At 56.9% G+C, this 20,578-nt stretch overlaps 1 protein-coding gene across 7 annotated transcripts in view; it reads right to left on the bottom strand.

The window, feature by feature from the left end:
• The window catches only part of EPN2 (epsin 2), a 68,075-nt gene extending 54,985 nt beyond the window's left edge, over window positions 1-13,090 (bottom strand). For 5 of the 7 annotated variants that reach the window (XM_057715350.1, XM_057715349.1, XM_057715352.1 and 2 more), the window contains exon 1: window positions 5,932-6,066. The gene's annotated coding sequence lies outside the window, so the exon portion shown is untranslated. Of the gene's footprint in view, window positions 1-5,931; window positions 6,090-13,006 lie in introns of those variants that run through there. The other 2 variants (XM_057715347.1, XM_057715346.1) reach the window with 2 other exon arrangements.
• Between the last annotated feature and the right edge of the window lie 7,488 nt (window positions 13,091-20,578).

Genomic DNA, 20,578 nt, shown 5'->3' with positions numbered 1-20,578 from the left:
GCAGTCTTCAAACCTTGGGAAAGCGATCACACCCCAGCCTCCTCACCCACGGTGAGAGGAGAAAAATGCCCCACTTGCTAGAGATCATGCATGAATCGCCTACTGAGGAAGGAGATACTTCCTATTTCTATTTATACATAACATTTTAAAACTACAGAGTGCTTCGGTACGAACTGGATCTCATTTTAACAACAGCATTACCAGACCATGTTTAAGTCCCAAACTCCCATGTGTCATGTTTACAGAACAAATGTACAGAGCTTCAGGATTACAGGGTAAAAAGAAAGAGCCGCTTCTCTCAAAGAGCAATTTGGGCAATTATTTTAACACAGCTTTGCAAACACAAAAACCCTCACCAGCCACACAGACTTCCTCCCACAGTCCAGCTGGGGTTCCACCGCAGGTCCCAGCTCTACACACCCAGGCAGCTCTGGGTCTTAGAACTGACTTCTGCATCCCTGGGCAGGGAGGGGACGTGTTGTCATAGAAACAGCTTCACGAGGCTCCAAACTCAGACAGGCGTGGGACTGAATTCAGGTCCTGCCGGCCACTGGGTGGTGTGTGTGAACAAGCCCAACCCCCCTGAGCCCAGCTCTGCTCCCCTGTGGAACGCCTGCCCCTGGGGTTACGTGAGGGTTCGGTGAGGCAGCGGGGGAGCCTGGCACAGCCGTGGGGCGAGCCATGGAAATAGCGTGGTTTGCAATCTGACACAGGTGGCGGCAAATCTCAGCTGGGGCACTGACTGGCTGTGTGGCCAGAGCCGGGCTGCTGAACCTCTCTGAGACTTAGTCTTTGCACAGGCAAAGAGAGAAGTGGTGACAGGCCTGGGAGGACCATGAAGAAAAGTAACTACTGTGCCTAAAAGGAGCTGCACAGGGCCTGGTGCAAAGGAGACACTCAAAGGCCATCAGGGTCCACACCCCGCCACGTGTTTGGTTTTGATGGACAAGCTGATAATTACTACTAAGGAAAATAAATTTTTTTCCCCAACTCCAAACACCAAAGAATATGAAATCACTCTGAATTACTGGAGGGAGGAGTGATTTCCATTAAAACCAGTAGCCACCCCCATGGCCCCATGGGAGTCTGCTCTGTGCCCAGCACCACGCCCCTTGCCCTTTCCCGGCCACACTTCTAAAGAGCCTGGACAGTGAACATCCTGCTTGATGTGTGGGAGCGAAGAGCCGGCTTTTCAAACAGGATCCTGGACTCACTGCCTCTTCGAAGGGCAACGGCGTCTTACGTCCCCTTCATTATGGAAAACATCCTGACCTACCCACAGTCACCTGCCTGTGACCACAGTCCAAATGACAATCACGTAAGAACAAGTGAAAACATCACTGTGAGGAACCAGATTCCCTTCCCAAGTGTCATGCCATCATCTCCTGAGTGATACACAGAAGCACCCGAAAGGCAGAAAGGGACTGCTGCCGGGGAGGTCCCCGCACCGCCGGCAGCGCGGACTGCTCACACGCCTCTTACTTGGTCCTCTGGGCCAGGGTTCCCAAATCTGGCCCCAGAACCAGCAGCATCAGTAACACCCAGTAAGTGGCTGAAAATGCCCATTTTCGGGCCTCACTCCAGACCCACTGAATCAGAAACCCTGGGGGAGGGGCCGGCCCTCTGAGCGATGCCGCTGTGCACCGGCGGCCGAGGAAGACCGCTGGTCTCTCTGCAAGGCGGTTATTATTGGCCCTCTTTAGAGATGAGGAAACCAAAGCTCAGTGGTTAAAGTGCCGAGAGCCATCCAGCTAGGAGACCAACTTGTACCTACATCTGATTCCAAGGCTATCTGTCACATGGCCTTTGTAGCCAAACTGTACCATTTGGTGTCCTCAGCTACAGAGCCACCAAGACATGACAATGACACTTCCTTATGAGGGTGGGAGTGAGAGGCAGGATGAAGCCTGCACTCAGAACTGATGAATTATAGATGCTTTTTAAACCCACATCACACATCAGCCCTGGATGGCCAGCTGCCCTCAGGACCAGCCTGCTTCCCCTTGCTCTGCTGGGCAGCCAGGCGCCATGCAGAGGACACAGGTTCCCTCCACTGACCGTCCTCTAGGCACCAATTCCGACCACTGTTTGACCAGACACGGCAAGAGGCTGCCCACTCTGTCTCTAGAGGGCTGGCGCACTCGGCCCAGACCAGGACCAGCGGGCGGGCCCAGAGCAGCCCCAGCACCTGGGTGCGCCGGGGCTGAGTCACCAGAAGGAATCCCATGCACGTGCAGGCGGTGCTGTAACAGTGCTGCAGGTCTGCTTCAAAGGAGCCAGGCCGTTTTTTAAAACCAAACCGTAAATTTAGCCTCGATGGGTTCAAGTGGTCCACCAAACTCTTGACACTCAAACCTCAGTGCCTTTACAGATCCTCCAGTGAGGAAGTCGACATCTCCTCAGTCACAGTTCCCGACCTTTTAAATAAACTCAGCGACTTTCAGATCACAAGTCTGCCCTACAGTGTGAGCACGTACTCATCGTACTGCGGGGCTCTCTGCGGTGGCTGGTGGAGGAGTAGGGGCCCAGGTCTGGGAACCGCACAGCCCTGAGTGTGATTCCTGGCTGGGTCTCTTCCTCAAAGGTCACGTAACCTCTCTGGGCCTCAGTCTTCCACCCACGGATGGGTGGCAATCCCTGTGTTACACGTGGAGGCAAAGACAAAAAGCAATTATGCTCAACAGCAACAGCAACCTCTGCTGAAACAGCTTTCATTTCAAGACATCGACAACCTGGACAACAGGTGTGGTCAAACAGCAGGAGGAGAGGCTTCACTGTGTTTGTTTCTCTAAGTCTCTATTTTTAGACACCTTGAAGAAGCTAATTAAAACCAAAGAAAATTCCATGGAAGAACGTATCAGAAAGCCTGTCAATTTTCAAAACCTCAACAAATGGAGATAAACAGTCATTCCACATGCATCTGACAAAACCAAGAGGTGCTCTCTCCCACCTCAGCAATCTCCATCAGGTCACCCCACCATCCTCAGTCCTCTGCCAACTCACAGCGGGGCTTAGAGTGAGTGTCTTTACCCCGTACTCAGTTTCTCGGATGAGGTAACAGGTATCCCAATATTTGGGGATCCAACAGACCTATGTGAACCCCAGTCCCATCACCTACTGGTTGTGTGACTTTGAGTGCAGGACTTATGCTCCTGGGCCTTGGTTTCCTCACCTGTAGAAGGGGTATAAGACCCACGTGACTGACAGAGGACGGCTGGACCAACAGCAGTGGGTTTTGCAAGAGCAAAACAGGACAGTGGAGCCTGCAGCAGCGATGGGTGTGTTTCCTGGCCTCCACACGCCCCCTCCCCCCCCCCCCCGCCCCACCCCTGGGACTGCTTATTCACACCTCACACCTTCAGGGAGTGCCTGCCACACACCAGAGACTGAGATGGTGCTGGGAAAGCAAAGACAGGGTGATCCCTGGCCTCAAAGAGGCCACAGTGTCACAAGAGCCCCAGGCAGCATGTAAAGCGCTCCAACAGAATGTCTGGGGTGGTGAGGCTCAGCGAGCAGAGCTGGAGGTGCCCAGACACTGGTGGATCTGGCTGGCAAAGGCTGGACAGAAGACCTGCTTAAACAGAACGCCTGAGCTGAAAGCCCAACGGACAGACGGGGCAGCAGGACGAGATAATTCCTCACACCCCGCCGCCCGCAGTCCCCCAAATCCGAGCCCTTTGATTTCTCCAAGGCTCAGGGTCAAAAGGCCCTCAGGCCATAAAATGTGGACGACCACAGTCATCCACCCTCACCACCCACCAGGAAGGCTCGGGGGCAGTGAGAATAGCTGCCAGAGAGCTTGAAAACTTCCACGGGCTTCAGAAGAGTAGGAGAACGACAACCCCAGGCACGAAAACCAGCACTTTAGGCCACAGAGAACTGAAAGCTTCCACTCCTCCTAATGAAATCTAAAAGTAATAATAATTATAATAATAAACGCCCACTCCTTAGGTTCAGGAAAAGCCAAGCCATTACAGTAAATCAGAGTCCCAAATACTTCTCAACTACCTTTGCAGAACTCTTATCAGAATCCCAACTCTTACTACGCAAGACAGTGGCACAGAGAGTTGCCTGTGTTTCTAGAGAGGATTTCCACAGAGGGTGGGTCACTCTTCAAGACTGTACACACCATGCGCGGTCTCATCACTTGAGCCTGCATTTCTTCACACCTCATGCACAGGCACGGAGCCACACACCTCGCGGGGGGAGAGCCTTTCCAGAGCTCCCCACGTGCTCAGGGCTCAGGGAGGCAAAGAGCCTCGGTAAACCAGGGGAGGTCAGCACATCCCACAGCACAATCCAAACTTGCTCCTGGCCGAGGGGCTTTCGGGATGCAGCCCTGAATCGTGGTGATCTGCACTTTACCAGACCCGTTAATGGCCACTAACTCATTTGGTGCTTACAAAAGAAAACCCCGGTGAGACTGGTAAGGATGACTGACCCAATATTAAAACTGAAGCAAATAAGCTTTAAAAATGTAAAATAAAAATACAGATTTTTTTTTTTAAAGATACAGATAAATAAGAGATGAGAAGATCTTGACGTCTTCTCCCAAACACAATCGGTGGAACAAGTACCACTAAGAAACAACCTGTAGGCCCTCTGGATGTTCATTTAAACACCAATGAAACTTCATTATCAGTGCAAATTCCATCACTGCCACCAGGATGCGGCAATCTGTCACCACCTATCACCCCTATCTAGAGCTACAAGATGCACAAGTTTTCTGCCAAACCTTCATTATCTCACATAACTGCGGGAGGGCAGGGACAGTTAAAAACTAAAAGTCACCTTTTCAATCATTTTAATCTCCTACTCCAATCCCAATAAGGAAGAACTCACACGTCTCATCTTCTCCTGTCCACTTTCTTACCTGAACATTAAAAAGAGGAGGATAATGCTGAACACCTCTCCAAAAAAAATTCTAAAACATCCCGAAGAGAGAGCCCTGGAGCCCAAGCTTTGAGTTCTGACACGGGCACGGTTTCGCTGCGTGCTCTTGGGCCAATCTCTCTGGGCCTCAGTTTCCCCCATCTGAATTGAACCCTCACGAAGGGTAAGCCCCGTCCTCCTTCCAGCACAGACTCGGATGCGTCCGCAGGGCAGCAAAACAGTGAAGGGCCCCAGACGGAGCCCCGGGCGGAGGAAGGGGTTTCCACCGGCCCCCGCCGGGGTTTCTGGGGCCAGCGAGCCGCACCCCTCCCCCGGCCCCCCGCAAAGCCACCGGGGCCAACTCCGGTCGCAAACAAAACCTGTTGGCACGGACTCCTCTGGGAAGGGCCGGCCTCTCCCAAGGCGCCGGGCTCGTGGGGAGCCGCCCCGCGGGGAGAGAGAGCACGGGTCTCCCGGAAGACGCGGCCCCACGCAGCCCGTCACCCACCCCGGCCAGCCCGGCAGCACCGCCGGGCGGGGGCTCTGCCATCCCACGCGGAACAAAAGGCAGCCGGAGCCTGGCTCTGCCGCCCCCGTGCCCGCGGTGCTGTGGGGCGGGGGCGGGGAGGGAGAGCCGGGTCCCCGGGGAAGCGGGGGCAGCCCAGAGGGGACGGCCGGCGGCCCCTCCCCCGACTCCCGGAGGGAAGGGGCGCCTGGCGCGGCCGGGGGCGCAGAGGGCCCCGGGCAGGAGCGGCGGGGCGGCTCCAGCCTGCAGGGTGGACGCTGCGGCCTGGAGGGGCGCCCGGACCCGGGGTGGGCGCAGGGGGCGCCCCAGGCTCCGGGCACAGGAAACGAAGCGCTCCCCGAGGGGAGACGGGGGTCCCTGCAGCGCAACGAGGGACCCCGATGGGGAGGGGGGGCGCCTGCCTGGTGAGGGGGGTCCCGCCTGAGGTGGGGACCCGACTGGGGCTGCGGGGTGCACGCTCCGGGGGCGTCCGCCTGGGCAGGGGCAGGGTCCTGGGCCCGCTGCGGCCCCCGAGCCCCGTGGCCCCAGCTCACCTGCGCTCCTCCGGGCCGACCCGGCTGCGCGGCCGCGGCCGCCAGTAGCGCTGGGGAGGCGGGAGCGACGGGAGCCCGCGGAGGCGCCGCCGCGTCCAGCTCCGTTTGACACCCACACACCAGACAACATGGCGGCCGGGAGGGGGCGCGCCGGCTGCGTGCGCGCGCCCGCCCGCCGACCCCGCCCCTCCGCCCAGTCCAGGCCACGCCCCCAGCAAGACCAGGCCCCGCCCTCCGCCCAGTCCGGGCCCCGCCCCTCTGCCCAGTCCAGGCCCCGCCCTCCGCCCAGTCCGGGCCCCGCCCCTCTGCCCAGTCCGGGACCCGCCCTCCGCCCAGTCCGGGACCCGCCCCTCTGCCCAGTCCAGGCCCGGCAAGGCTCCGCCCTGCGCCTTCAGGCCCCGCCCCGCCTCCCGGCCCAAGCCCCGCCGAGGCTCCGCCCCGCGCTCGCGAGGCCCCGCCCCCGCATTGCCGAGGCCTCTCAAGGCTCCGCCCCCTCCCCCGAGGCCCCGCCCCGCCCCGCCCCCTCTGGCTCCCGGCCCAGCGGGCCCAGACCCCGCACTCCCCGACTCTGGGGTTCCCGCCCGGGTCCCCACGACCCCACGCAGACGACCCAGCCCTCCCACCGCGCCCCACAGCCTGCGCCCCAATACTCCCAACAACTCCCAAACCCCCACACGCGTCCCAACGACCTCAAACCACCGCAAAAACCCTGGCAAATTCACACCTGAACCCGCGCACACGGCAAACAGCACTCGGACCCCCCGAACCCGGCGCACACCCGGGCACATCCCACAGCTCCACGCACCCTCGCCGCCCTCACACACACACACACACACACACACACAGCCCCAGCTGAAACGTGCTCTCCCCGTGCGCCTGTACACGTCGCCAGGTCCACAGAAGGGGTGAAAATTCGCTGACGTACACTTCAGAGGTGTCCCTTAAATGCACGGTTTCCACTTCCACAAAACACACTTCAAAAGGATTTCTGAGGCTGGTGCACAGGCCTTGCCGGACTGCTGAAGGGGTTGTGGCCCTCAAAAGGTGGGGCTCTGGGCTCACCATCCTCCCCGTGAGGGGCTTATAGACCCCCTGAGGCAGGCACGCCCCTCACAGGGCCTCCCGCTCTCACACAGGAGCCACCTGTTCCCTTTGGCTCGACCAGCGCCCAGGAGGCACCTACTATGTCCCGAGCACCGTGCTGGAGGAGGGCAGACCCTGGAGAGGTGCCCGGGACTCACAGCTGCCCAACCTGCTCCAGTCAGGGTCTGGGGACGGATCAGGGCTTGCTAGTTTGGCAGACAGCACCATCCCTGTGGCCTGTGTTCCAAGGAGGCCTGGCTTCAGGGAGGCTGTGTCCAGAAGTCCCATGCTGCCTGCACTCACGAAGGCACCGAAGGCAAGTCACTGCCCTTCTCTGAGCCTCACGTTCCCCCTCCTGAGGGGAGCCAGATGGAGGACAGCATCCCTCTGTTCTACAAGCTGGGATCTAGACTCCCTTCTCTGGCAACAAGATAAGAGGGAGAGAAGAGGCGGGGAAGGAGAGGGGAGAGGGCAGAGACACTAACACGTGTGCAAACCCATGGCCATCATTCCTGTGAAAAGTCCCACACAGGTAGTTCTAAAGGCCAGAAACCCTTTCCTACCGTCTGCTGCCTCGGTGTCCCTTCACCAGGACGGTGAAGGAAGCCCTCCGTGCCTGCCTTGAGGCAGGAACCTGAGTTCCCCATTTTGAACTTGGTCCACCCCCCCACCCCCCAGAGAAGCCCTTCAACCAGTCCGACCCTCCTGGGGAGCCCCAGCTCTCTGCTGGGCCTTCCTGGGCCTGCAGGACAGCAGAACTTTCCCTGAAATCACAGCCCCTGCCCTCAAAGAGTTCGCAGCTCCAGATGCCAACACGCAGTGAGTGCCCAGAACAGGCTTGAGTGCTTCCCACAGATGGTGTAAACCAGCGCTGCCGCTACAATGTCCCCGGATGGTGGAAGTGTTGTGTAGCTGCACTGTCTCCATGTAAGCACTTGCAACGTGGCCACTGCAGCTGAGGATATGCATTTTTAAGGCCTTATTTAACTTTAATGGATGAATTTAAATAGCCACGTGTGGCTAGATGCTGCCACACGGAACAGCGCTGGCCCCAAACCTCACCACAATCCTTCAAGGTGAATCTTCCTATTGTTCGCATTTTACCGGAAGAAACTGAGGTTTGGCGAGATGCCGGGCCGGGTCACCCAGGCCCATATCTGCCAGCAGAACCCAATCCCTTCCCCACCCAGCTTGCACGTCTGTGCTGCCACAGCGATAAGATGCGGGTTCAAGAAAGAGAACTGGGTGTAGATAAAGAGATGACGAGCCAACCGCAGCCCAGGAAGCGATCTGGAGAGCGATTCAGGGGATGGAGCCAGGCTGGGGGCAGGGGAGGCCTCCTGAGGCCAGGAGACCATCTCCCAAGTGGCGTGCGTGCAAGGTCAGAGGGGACATTTGTGCACCCCCTACGAAGCCTAGCACCCTCTTGCACTTCCCTCTCTCAGTTCATCCTCACGAGGAGCCCTGGAGGTCAGCAACGCTATTCCCATTTTACAGATGAGAAACAGGGATTCAAACCCAGGTTCTGCCGAGTCCACAGCACATAAGCTGTCCCGCAGAGGAGACTGCAGGATAAGCCAGACACTTTGCCCAAGGCCAAAGCCGTCCCAGGGCACAGGCTGGAGCAGGCGTGCTCATCTGCCCTTCCTAGGGTTTGGAGGTCGGTTTCAGATGCCTAATGAGGCAGAGGAATGAGGGCTGGTCAGGGCGGTGCATTTCAGAAGCAGAAAGAGATGGCTGTGCAGACGGGGATGTCTCTGGGCTTGGGGAAGGAGGGCTTCGGGGGGAGGACACCATGGGCAGGGAGAGACGACATACTGTGAAGGCGGCTTGCACCTGCTCCTAGCGAAGATGCAGAAAGAAGTCTCAGGGATCTTCAACTAAGGTTTGAACTCTAGATTCCAAACCATTTGTCCAGCAGGAAGAGCATATGCTGGCAGCCCCACAACAGCTAACTTCTCATCCACCAATTCATGGCTTGAACTCGGCCTGTCACTGCTCCCTCCAGTCCTCAGGTTCCCCATCCCTGAAGTGAGAGTAATAACCCCTCCCACCTTGAGGGACTGCATTTCAGTGCAGAATGAAAAAGCAGAGGAGGAGATGCTTTGGAAACTATAAAGGACTAGACGGGTGTCAGCAGTGGTTCTTAGTAAGACACAGAGATAAAGCTATCGTGGTCCCTGCAGGTGCTGGAAGTCTGAAAGGGCAGAGGAGTCATGAACACAAACACTGAAATCACGTAGGAAATCGTAAGAGAAAGGGGTGTGAGAGCTCAGAAGGAAATTTCCTTCTCACTTGGGAAGGAGTGATCAAGGCAGACTTCCTGGAAGGAGAGGTACTGGAGCTAGGAAATAGTAATAATAATAACAATACCAACAAAGCAGTGAGCCGTTGTGCGGATGCTTGCGTGAATTATCTCCTTTCCTCTTCATAACGACCCTGAGTTTTAGACCATCGTTATCCTTAACTTACAGTTGAGGCTCAGAGACATTCAGCTATTTGCCCAAGATCACACAGCTAAAAAGCAGCTATGCTAGAAAAGTAAGGCCTGATTCCAAAACCAAACTCTTGAGAGGGAATTTGAGTAGACTGAAGGGAGAGATCCCCTCTCCCCTTCAGCTCCAGGTACCTAATCAGGCTGAGCAATCAGAGCATCTCTCCTGGCCACAGTGATTGGTTCAGGAACGGGCACATGACTTCAGATGGGCCAGTGAGACTCAAGCCCTGGACTTCTGTAGAAACCATTGAAAACGAGGCGGTTCTCCTCCCCGTCAGGTTGCTGAACTAGTGTGATGTAAGCGTGGAGCAGCTTCCCACTGGGAGAGCCAAGCTGAGAATGAAGCAGCACGGAGCGGGTGAGAGATGAGAGAAAAGATAGATTTCTGCCGACATTGTTTGAGCACCTTGAACCAGCCACGCCTGAAGTTTTAACCCTGGACTTCTTAGCACATAAGCCAACACATCAGTTAGAACTATTTCAAAAGGAAAACCCAGCTCAAACTGACTTAAATGATCATTGGATTCAACTGGCTCATTTAACTAAACTCTCTAGAGCTAGAGCTTCAGGTACACTATGATCAAGGTTCCGCTCCGTTTCTTTGACATATACCTCCTAGGCATGTCATAATTTTCCTGGACTGGTGTCAATCGGCTGTAGCAGACCCATGCCTCCCATCTGTAGTCAGGAGAAGACAGTGTCTCTTTCTCCAAGCCAGCAAACTAACACCCGAGGCTTGCTCTGATGGAAGAAGTTGGATCACCTGCCCAGCCCTGAACCAACCCTGGAGAGTCTGATGAGGAATCAGGGTGATTGGCGGAGGCCCATCAGGCTCCTCCTGGAGGTGGGGGAGCAGTTACCGGAGGGGATCAAACACTGGGGAGCTGGACAGCATGGGCACCACTCAGATGAATTCTCTTTTCTCCCTCAGCCAGTTGACTTGGGACCCAAATTCTTGACAATAAGTCATCAACTCCATTTCCAAAGCGTTTTCATTTATTTTTTGACCACTCCAGGCTTTCTCTCCACCCCTCACCCCCCACCCCGTGGCATGTGGGATCTCAGTTCCCTGACCAGGGAACGAGCCAGCGTCCCCGGCATTGGAAGCATGGAGTCTTAACCACTGGATCACCAGGGAAGTCCCTCCAGGCTTTTTTTGCAGCATTTACTGATAATTCTGTTGAGATTTTATAACACTTTTCTTCCAAAGCTCTCATCATGCCTCAAAAACAAGCTTCTATGACCTTCCTCAGATTTCCTCTCTAGGGCATGAAGTGTAACAATACAAAATAGCATCGGCTTAATATCTAGTTTTCAATCTATGACCCAACATTTCTAGTTTTTATTGGCCATTACTCTTCAGGCTTTTCCCCCTATAGTGGTGACCATTCCAAATAAGACAGGCCATTTTTAAATGTTTTCTTGAACCTACATGGACTAAACATCTTACATGCACTGTCTCTGTGAACAGTTACCACCCCTGAGAGATAGGCAGGTACACCTGTCATCACCATTTTACAAATGAGCAAAGTGAGGCACAGAGAGAGGAACAATAGCCGCTGGCCCAGCTGACGCACAGCAGAGCTGAGCTTTTCACCCGTGTCCAAGGGAGTCAGGGCCTGGCATCTCCCACAGAGCACCCCTTCCTTGGAAATGTGCAGATCTTTCTGCCAGAGACTGGCCGGGTCTCTGAAAAGGCCATAGCACCTCTCTGGCCTCAGAAAGGTGCTGTTTTTGCTTCCTCAGAAAATTTCTGGATGAGTTGGACACCCTCCACCTTCATAAAGCTTCCAGCTTGGGCCAAGAGCGGAAACGTAACCAGCCACAACTGCAGCGCAGAGATGTCTGCCCAGCAGAGCAGTGCTGGAGTTGGGTCTTTAAGAGTGGCTAATTATCGGCTATGCAGAGAGTGAGGAGCGCACCCTGGCAGGCGCAGACTGCACAAAAGACCAGGAGGCGGGAAATCATGGGCCAGTGGTACAATTTAGCTGGACTGCGGGATGCACAGAGGAAAGAAGCAGGGTGCGAGCCAGGAGAGAATGGCTGGAAGGAGCCTGGACACGTGTGTTTCTGCCGCCTCTGCAGCTGCCGAGAGCAGCCCTCCCCGTCAGCAGGCAGGGGCAGGCATGTCCCTGGCTGGCCAATGAGAATTCGCGTCTCCATGGCCACAGTGATTGGTTCCGTGCTGGGCATGTGACCCACGTCCAGCCAATAAGAGCCTTCTCCAGGATTTTAGCTAAAACCATCAGGAACGTGGCCCTCTCCGCTTCTGAGATTGTGGGCATCAGGACCCATGAAAGTGGGAGCCACAAGGAGGTCTCTCGGTCACGTCACAGACACAATTCTTAATACCTTCAGTTCAGACCAACCCAGAAAAAAATCAGGGCGGTTGAGTCAGGCTGGCATCATCTCAGCATTCTTTTTTTTTTAATGAATTTATTTATAAATGTATGTATTTATTTATTGGCCATGTTGGGTCTTCGCTGCTGCGCACAGGCTTTCTCTAGTTACAGAGAGCCGGGGCTCCCCTTCACTGTGGTGCACGGGCTCCTCATTGCGGTGGCTTCTCTTGTTGCAGAGCACGGGCTCTAGGTGTGTGGGCTTCCGTCGTTGTGGCACATGAGCTCAATAGTTGTGGCTCACGGGCTCTAGAGCGCAGGCTCCATCGTCGTGGCGCATGGGCCTAGTTGCTCTGTGGCGTGTGGATCTTCCTGGGGCAGGGATCGAACCCGTGTCCCCTGCATGGGCAGGCGGATTCTTAACCCCTGGGCACCAGGGAAGTCTCATCCTAGCTTTCTTAAAGGACACATCCACTGTGGCCTCAACCAAAGTTTCCTTTTGACAGAAACCTCAAAGTCTTTCACTCCATTTTCTCTTCTTTCACGTATTCTCTCCCTCTCATCCTTCCCCTCTTTCCCTTCTTTCTTTCTCTCTCTCCACAACTCTTTTTCTCTTTTTCCCTAGCTCTTTCTTCATTATTATTATTTATGTAGTAAGCATCTTTTAAAATAATCCTTGAAAAATGCATGCAGGAAAAAAAAAACGCATGCAGGGACTTGCCTGGTGGTGCAGTGGTTAAGAATCCGCCTGCCAATGCAGGAGACACGGGTTCGATCCCTGGTCCAGGAAGATCCCACATGCTGCAGAGCAACGAAGCCCATGTGCCACACTACGGAGCCCACATGCTGCAACTACGGAAGCCCACGCACCTATAGCCTGTGCTCCACAACGAGAGAAGCCACTGCAACGAGAAGCCCATGCACTGCAACGAAGAGTAGCCCCCACTTGCCACAACTAGAGAAAGCCTGCACATGCAGCAACAAAGACTCAACGCAGCCAAAAAAAAAAAAAAAAATGCACGCACACATCCTACAAATACCTGGCCAGTACTTTTCAAAACTGCCAAGGTTGTAAAACATAAGAAAGACTAAGAAGACAGACTAGAGGAGACTAAGAAGACAGGACCACTCAATGCAATGTGATGCCCAATCATACCTGCTTCACTGTACTGAGATGACGGAAAGAAAGCATTAGTCCAGGGCCACATGCAGAATGGGTCCCCGTGCGCTCGGGTCGCAGCGTTGTTGGAAGAATGCCAAGAGGGCTGGGCTGGGCTCTGGGAGGGGCCCTGGGCCAGGGCTGACGGAGTGGAAGGTCAGGATCTACCAGCCCATCCAGAGCCCTTGAAACACACTTCCAGACCGGTCCTCCCTCTGCCCTCTCCTCCCACTCACCCTGCTCGTGCATGCAGGCATCCTTTTCTGAGCTCCTCCTAGTAAAGCTGGGACTGGAACTGAAGCAGGCTTGTGCCCGGGCCACCAGGCTGCAGGGAGGCTGACACGGACACAGCAGTTAAAAGGCCAGGACAAGAGGCCCCGGAAGAGGGCAGGAGGCCTGTGACTCCGACAGGGTGAGACAATGCAAAGCTTGGGGCCCTTTAGGCCTGAAAAAGACACCCCCCCAAAAAAAATTCCCCCATCTTTTCCTTTTGTCTGCTTCTTTCTCCCCTTCCTTATTTTCTCCCTCCCCTCCTTCCCCCTTCTTTCCCTCCTTCCACTTCTTTCTTTAATTTCTTATAAGAAAAAAAAGGTGGGGCATAAAGTAAATGTTATTAACGTTTGTCAATGTGCTTCTCTCAGAGGCACGGAGCAGAGAGATGAGGGTTAACACTGCATCTTCATCCTCTTCCTCTGAGAGGCTGGGTGCCAGGTGCTCACATACCCAGACAAGGCAGGAGGGGCGAGGCGGCCAGCTGGGACCTGCCAGCCATCCCGGGCCCTCGCAGGCCTCTCCCCATCGCTGGTCTCTCTGCTTCCGTGTGCTCCGCAATGGGCTCCAGAGTGGGGGAGGGGCTGCCTCTGCAGGCCCCTCTGTTGGTACCCGCTCCCCCCAATCCTGCACTGCAGCCCCAGGCATCACCCGGGGCCCCCCAGACGGCCTGCATGTGCTTGCCTCTGAGCATCTGTGTGGGCTCTTCCCTCTGCCTGCAGTCCCCCTCCACCCTTCAGGATCCTTCTAGAAGGCAGCCTGGCTGCGTGCCCATAGGCTTTTAGGATCCAGTGGTCATCCTGCCCTGGGAGCCTTCTTTGATGCTACGAGCATCCTGGCACCTGCCTCCTGGATGGTGACAGCGTAGGTTCTGTCACCCTGTGGCCCGGCAGCTTCTTGGTGGGGCGGGTCTGGGACTGGCCTTCCTTACCTGTGTCTCCTCCCCCTGCAAAGTTCCGGCCACAGGGCATAATGTCTGAGTATACTGAGTAAAGGATGGAAGACAGGCCATCCCTGGGGAAGGCTCCGTAAGCCCAGGGATGTCCCACAGGGGTCGGGTGGGGGGTGCTTGTAGCCACCTGCAGCACCCCACACGAAGAGCAGGTTCGGGAGCCAGGGTCCAGCCGCTGCTCTGCGCTGGTGACCCCAGACCACAGCCGCACACGGGACTCTCAGACCTCAGCTTCCTCACCGCAAATCAGGGGCGGGGCCCCGTGCCCCACAGGCGGGGTGCTGGGCAGTCCTGATTCAGAGCGTGTCCCCTCCCAGGCCTCGAGGACTCTGCCCCACGCCTAGAATCCAATCCACAGCCCTCCCGCGGAGCGCCTTTCCCCACACATCCGGACGCCCGGTGCTCCGTCCCCCCCCACCCCGTCCATCTCTGCAGCGGTCTTCCTTTCCCACAAAAATGGTGGGGCCCCCCCAAGCCTGTTTACGCGGCGCGCCTGCCCATCTTCCTGCGGACTTGAGTCACAGCCGCCCAGTCCGGGGGGGACCCCAGGGCTGTCTGAGTCAACCTGGCCTGGGTTCCAGTCCCGACTCCACCCCTCACCGGCTGTGAGGCTCTGGGCAGTCTCCGCACCCTGCACGTCTCCCATTTGTGAAGCGAGGTGTGAAGTACCTGCCTGGCGGGGTAACTGCAAGGATGGAGCAGGTCTGGGAGATCAGCTTCTGGGGAGGGTCACCATGCGCAGGAGGCACCCATGTGGAGACCACCACGGCGGCCCCCTTCCTAAGCACGTCCCTATTATCTCAATCAATCTTCACCCCGATCCAGCTGGAAGTCAGCCTCGTGATCCGTTTCACCAATGAGGAAACTGAGGCGCAGAAAGGCGGTGGCGGCCTGGGGCTTGGAACGCAGCGTCCGCGTCCTCCCTCCACAAGCCCACAAAGGCGACTGGAAAGAGCACGGAGAGCCCATCCAGTGTGCCCGGGCCAGGAGCGTAATCGCGTCTGAAGACTGACTCACTGACCAAATGCCTGCACTTGGCGCCCAGAAACCCACCTAGAACAAGGATTCGCACGGAAGTTGTGTGTTTGGATGTGACCCCAGAAATCACCTTTAGGGGCGTGGGGAAGCGAGACGGGGAAGGGGAGGAGCCCACGGCTGTGGGTGCCTGGCAGCCGCCAGCCCTCCCTAAACCTGAGTTTCCTCTTCTGTAAAGGAAGCCTCAGCCTCCCAGGAGATAAAGAGTAGGAGGCCTCCCGGGACTGAGCAGGGTCCCGCCTGGGCTCCCAGCCCCAGTCCGAGCTCGGGGAAACACAAGGCGCCCCTGCGAGGACTCTCTGTGGGTGCAGAAGCCACAGGAGGCAGGCGCAGTGCCCAGGCTGTGACCACACGGGCCCCAGAGAAACCACATCACGGCCACCACAGCCTGCACCGCCCCACAGCGACTTCCGCCGCTGCCTCTCCCAGGGCAGCGTCTCCTCCCGGCAGTTAGCTGTCCCCTCCGTCAGCACCTGCCCCGGCGGCCCGGCAGCCTCACCATGGGAGGCTGGCTGTGGTTCCCGGAGGCTGTGCAGCTGCAGGCCTGCTTTAGGAAGCCATGGAGATGCCTGCTGAGCTCACATCCCTGCATTCCAGCACTTGTGACCTCAGGCAGGTCACTTCCCTGCCCGGATCCTCTCTGGCCTCCTGATCTAGTCCGCTGTCGGTCTGTTTCCCTCCACAGGAACTCCTTTCCACCCTCCCTCGCTGCTTAAGTAACTGCTGTTCACGCTTCAGTGCGCTTCAGGGCGCTTCAGTGCTCCTGCGATGCCCTCTCAGGAGAGGGGAAGCCCTCACTGGCCACCCTCCTCAGACTAGCACCACGGCACCTTTCACCTACTGGTCTTCAGAAGCTCTGAGCCCAGGCTGCGAGGTGGGTGTTCCACTTCCTTTGCCGCCTCCTCTGACCCCCCACTGCAAACCCCATGAGAGCACAAGCTTATCTTGCCTCCTGCCAAACCTCAGGGCTTAGCAAGGGACGGGCATACAGCAAGTGCTCAATAAATGCTTGTTGAATAAATGAATTACTGTCCGAAACACTTGTCCTTGGCCGATTCCTTGGTCTTCCAGACCACACTTAAATGCTGCCTTCTCCAGGCAGCTTCCCTGATTGCTTCCCTGATTCCTCTCCTAGGTGTTCAGAACCCCCCAACATTTTTCCAAATCACAGTCGCCTTGCCTGGCGCGTGTCGCGGCCCAGTTACCGGGGACCCCAGCCTGGCCCCCAACCCCCCTTCTCCAGGAGAGGACGAGAGAGCTGGAGGGAGAGGGGGGAGGAGGCACAGACCGTGTAGAAGGCGTGGGGTGCGTGGGAGCCTCGAAGTCAGGCGCTGCCCTGGTTGGGGAATGTGCGCAAGGCCCGCGCCGGAAGGAGGAGGGGGGGAGGGGAGGGGAGGGGAGGGGAGGAGGAGGGAGGGGGGAGGGGAGGGTGAGGGGGAGGGGCGGCCAGGGAGGGGGCGGTGGCGCCGACAGGCCCCGGACGGCGGGTGGGGGGGCTGGTATTTCCTGAGGCCGCCCCGGAAACGCCTGGGGCCGACCTGGGACCCCGGTCCGGGAGGGGAAGGCTGGGGAGGTCCCACACCCTCCCTCCACGCCCGCCCGGGCTTAGGTCTCTGTGCGCCTTCCCGCGCAGCCGCGGGGGGTGTATGGTCAGCCCCAGGTCAACCCGGGAGGAAGCTGGAGCCCAGAGGGCCAGGGGGTCGCACCACCTCCAGGGCCAGGCTGCGCCGTCCGGGCACCACCCCCCCCCCCCCCCCCCGCCCCCCCCCCCCCCCCCCCCCCCCCCCCCCCCCCCCCCCCCCCGCCATCAGGGCTGCGTCATCCACCCTCCCTTCCGTCCCACCTGCGGGGAGGGACCAGGCCTGGGGGTGGCAGGGGAGGTGGTGGCCTGGCTGACCCCAGCCTGCTGGGCCAGCAGAGGCCCGCTCACCGCTGGCACATCTCGGCCCCCCAACCCTGGAGCACAGAACGGTAGGCCCCCGGGCGCCCCATTTCACTCGGAGACTGAGGCCCCAGCGGGGCAGATGGTGCAGCCAGAGTCCATCCTGGGCCGCACGCCTCCTGCCTGAGTTCAAATCCTGCCGCACGGCCTGGAGCCGCAGGGCCTTCGGACACGTTGCTTTGCTTCCCTGGGCCGCAGCTCCCTCCCCTGTGGGGGGATAAAGCCGGGCCTGGCTCAGAGGACTGTGGTGAGAGAGAAGTATCCACTGTGTAAATCACTTTGTGGAGCACGTGATATGTGCTCAGTAAATGCCGGTTATTGTCACAGAAGCATGATCAGGCCTCCCCCACCTTCAAAGCAAAAGCCTTTCCGCGTGACCTTTACCCTCCACAGACTCCTGTCTAGCCTCTCCTCTTCCTACCTCTTCAGAGTTCTATCAAGTGTGCATCTTCTATAAAGTTAAGAATGTGGTTGACGGGACTTCCCTGGTGGCGCACTGGTTAAGAATCCGCCAGCCAGTGCAGGGCACACGGGTTGGATCCCTGGTCCAGGAAGATCCCACATGCCGCAGAGCAACGAAGCCCGTGCGCCACAACTACTGAGCCTGTGCTCTAGAGCCCACGAGCCACAACTGTTGAGCCCACGTGCCACAACTACTGAAGCCCGCACACCTAGAGTCTGTGCTCTGCAACAAGAGAAGCCACCGCAGTGAGAAGCCCGAGCACTGCTGTGAAGAGTAGCCCATCTAGCGGCAACTAGAGGAAGCCCTCGCGCAGCAACAAAGACCCAACACAGCCATAAATAAATAAATATATCTTAAAAAAGAAAAAGAATGTGTTTGACTACAAAAAACAGAAAATAGATCAGAGTGGCTCAGACAAATAGGGGTGTGTTTTCCCCTGTCCCAATGAGCTTGGAGTTCAGCTATGGCTGGCATTGCTTTACCAGGGTTCGTATCTCTGCAATTTCTTGGCTTTTCCCTCTTGTTTGCAAGATGGCTTTGCTACTGCACCTGGCATTGCATCTGCATTCACATTTAAGACAGGAAGGAAGAGGAATGGTTAAGTTTGGGGTGAACGGAAAGCACTTGTCCCTTTTATCATGAAGAGAAATAATTTCACAGAACTCACCTCTACCCCCCAACCCCACAGACTCCTTAGATCTAATCGGCCAGAATTGTGTCACATGACCACACCTAACTGCAAGGGAGACTGGGAAAGGGACTCATTTCTCCTTTTCAGTCTCTTAAGTGTAAGGTTGGGGCGGGGACGGCAGATAGATGGTCAGCCAGCCGATGTGTCTGCCACGCCTTCCCTCCATCTCCCTCTAGCTCGGCCACTCCTGACCGTCTTCCTCATCCAGTGGTCACCCCATTTCCATTTCTCTTTGGAAATCGGAAGCTCTGACAACTCTGGGCCTGCCTGCACTTCTGCAGGGCAGCCGTCTGCCCCGTTAGGTAGGACATGACTGTTGACGTCAGTCTCCAGCATTCCCTAATGTCTCACACCCACTCATATTTCTTGCCTGGCTCTTGTTGATGTTGGAATTTGTACCCCTGAATTAATGTATTTATTTTCCCCTCCATGACCTTACTTCAGGAAAATAACATGCAAAAACATCCCTTTTCAGTATTTCACAGGTTTCCTTTTCACTACAGACCCCAGGCACCCAGTTCCTCTCCTTAGGGGTAAATAATGAATACCTTGTTAAGTCTTTAGAGATATTTTATGCACATAGCAGCAAATCTACCTATATTTCCCATCCAGCCCCTTTGTAGCTCAAATGGGAGCATGTACTACACATTGTTTTCACTTAGTTTTTCCCCCTCCCATTTACAGCACCTAACAATATCACTTAGAGATCACTTCCTGGGACGCCCCTGGTGGTCCCGTGGTTAGGAGCCCATGCTTCCACTGAAGGGGGCATGAGCAGATCCCTGGTTGGGGAACTAAGATCCTGCATGCCACGTGGCATGGCCGAAAAAAAAGAAAGGACAGAGATCACTTCCTATCCGCACACAGACACAGACACCCTCTTCATTCCTTTTTCTGGCTGCAGAGCAAGTCCCCCCCCCCCCCGCCCCCACTTCTTTGAGCCTCTGTTTCTTCCTTCATAGAGGGGAGTCTGATAAACCCCAGAGGACCAGTGGGAGAATTCAGAAGCATTGGTTTATGGTGTCTCCGAGTCTGGGAGACCAGGTTTATTGTCCACCCTGCTGAATGTGAGGTGAGAGTTTCCAGAACCAGGAGAGACAGAGGCACCCAAGGGGAGCCCATGGAGAAAGGGCAGTCAAGTGCTCTGTGTGTACTGTTGTATCTAATCCTCACAGCAGTCTTCTAAAGGAGGTACTGTGATCATCTCCATTCCATGGAAGGGGAAACTTGAGGCACAGAGCAGCTAGGTGACTTGCCTGGAATCACACAGCAAGAGAGTGCCACAGTGAGAATTTTAACCCACAGCTGCCCTGCCAGTGCCGGTGTCCAGGCAGCCGGGTAGCACCCCCGACACAGGGCTGACAGCCCACATCCAGCTGAGCAGTGCCCAGGCTGAAGGGGGCCCCCTCCCTGGGCCCTCCAGGTCACTCTGCGGGGGGTGGGGGGGACATCTGGAGCCACATTTGTCTCTGTGCTCAGAGCCGATGAGGGTGGGGGTCTCTATCCGTGGTGTGGGGCTGGGGCACTCAAGTGACCTAGGGACCTGGAGGCTCTGGCACCGGACTGCTCCATCCTTGCTGCGTGGCTTTGGACAAGTCACCTTCCTCTTGGAGTCTCAGTTTTTTCATCTGTAAAAGGGGACCAACGATTGCTCCTCAATCATGGTATTGTTGGCAGATAACTTATCTAATAAATATATACATCACTTAGGAAAGTTCCTGGACTATAGAAACCCCAAGAAAGAAAAAAGGAATCACTAGTGGGAGAGCCACCCAAGGAGCCAGTCCTTCCTGCTGGCCTTGGACCCAGGGCCTGGACGGGGCCTCAGGCAACCCCGACACCCTGTTCTAGGGTGATGAGCCTGAGGCCTGGGGCGAGGCAGCCTCGGTGGAGCAGGCCGGGTACCCTGGGTGCCCTGGTACCTGGCCCCTGCCACCCCTCCCCCATCTCTCCAGGCTCTCAGGACGAGGTCACCTCAGCTTCTCCCCCAGTGGCCACAGACCTCGCAGACGTGCAGGCGGCCTCTTGACCTCTGACCTGCAAGGACTCCAGGCTGAGACCCCAGGCTGGGACCGAGCAGCGGCTCTGCCCTCCTCACCCCTCCACGGGCAGCAGGGGAGAGGGAGCTGTGCGGGCCCTGGGGGCGCTCCAGACCCCCCCGTCCAGACCCTCTGCTCAGGTGGCCTCAGAGCCGGGTGGGGGAGCCGGCGGGGGCA

This window comes from Hippopotamus amphibius, chromosome 17 (assembly GCF_030028045.1).
Source record: "Hippopotamus amphibius kiboko isolate mHipAmp2 chromosome 17, mHipAmp2.hap2, whole genome shotgun sequence".
Classification (NCBI taxonomy): domain Eukaryota; kingdom Metazoa; phylum Chordata; class Mammalia; order Artiodactyla; family Hippopotamidae; genus Hippopotamus; species Hippopotamus amphibius.
Note: the sequence above shows the minus strand (reverse complement) of the source record. Positions and strands in the feature narration are given on the sequence as shown.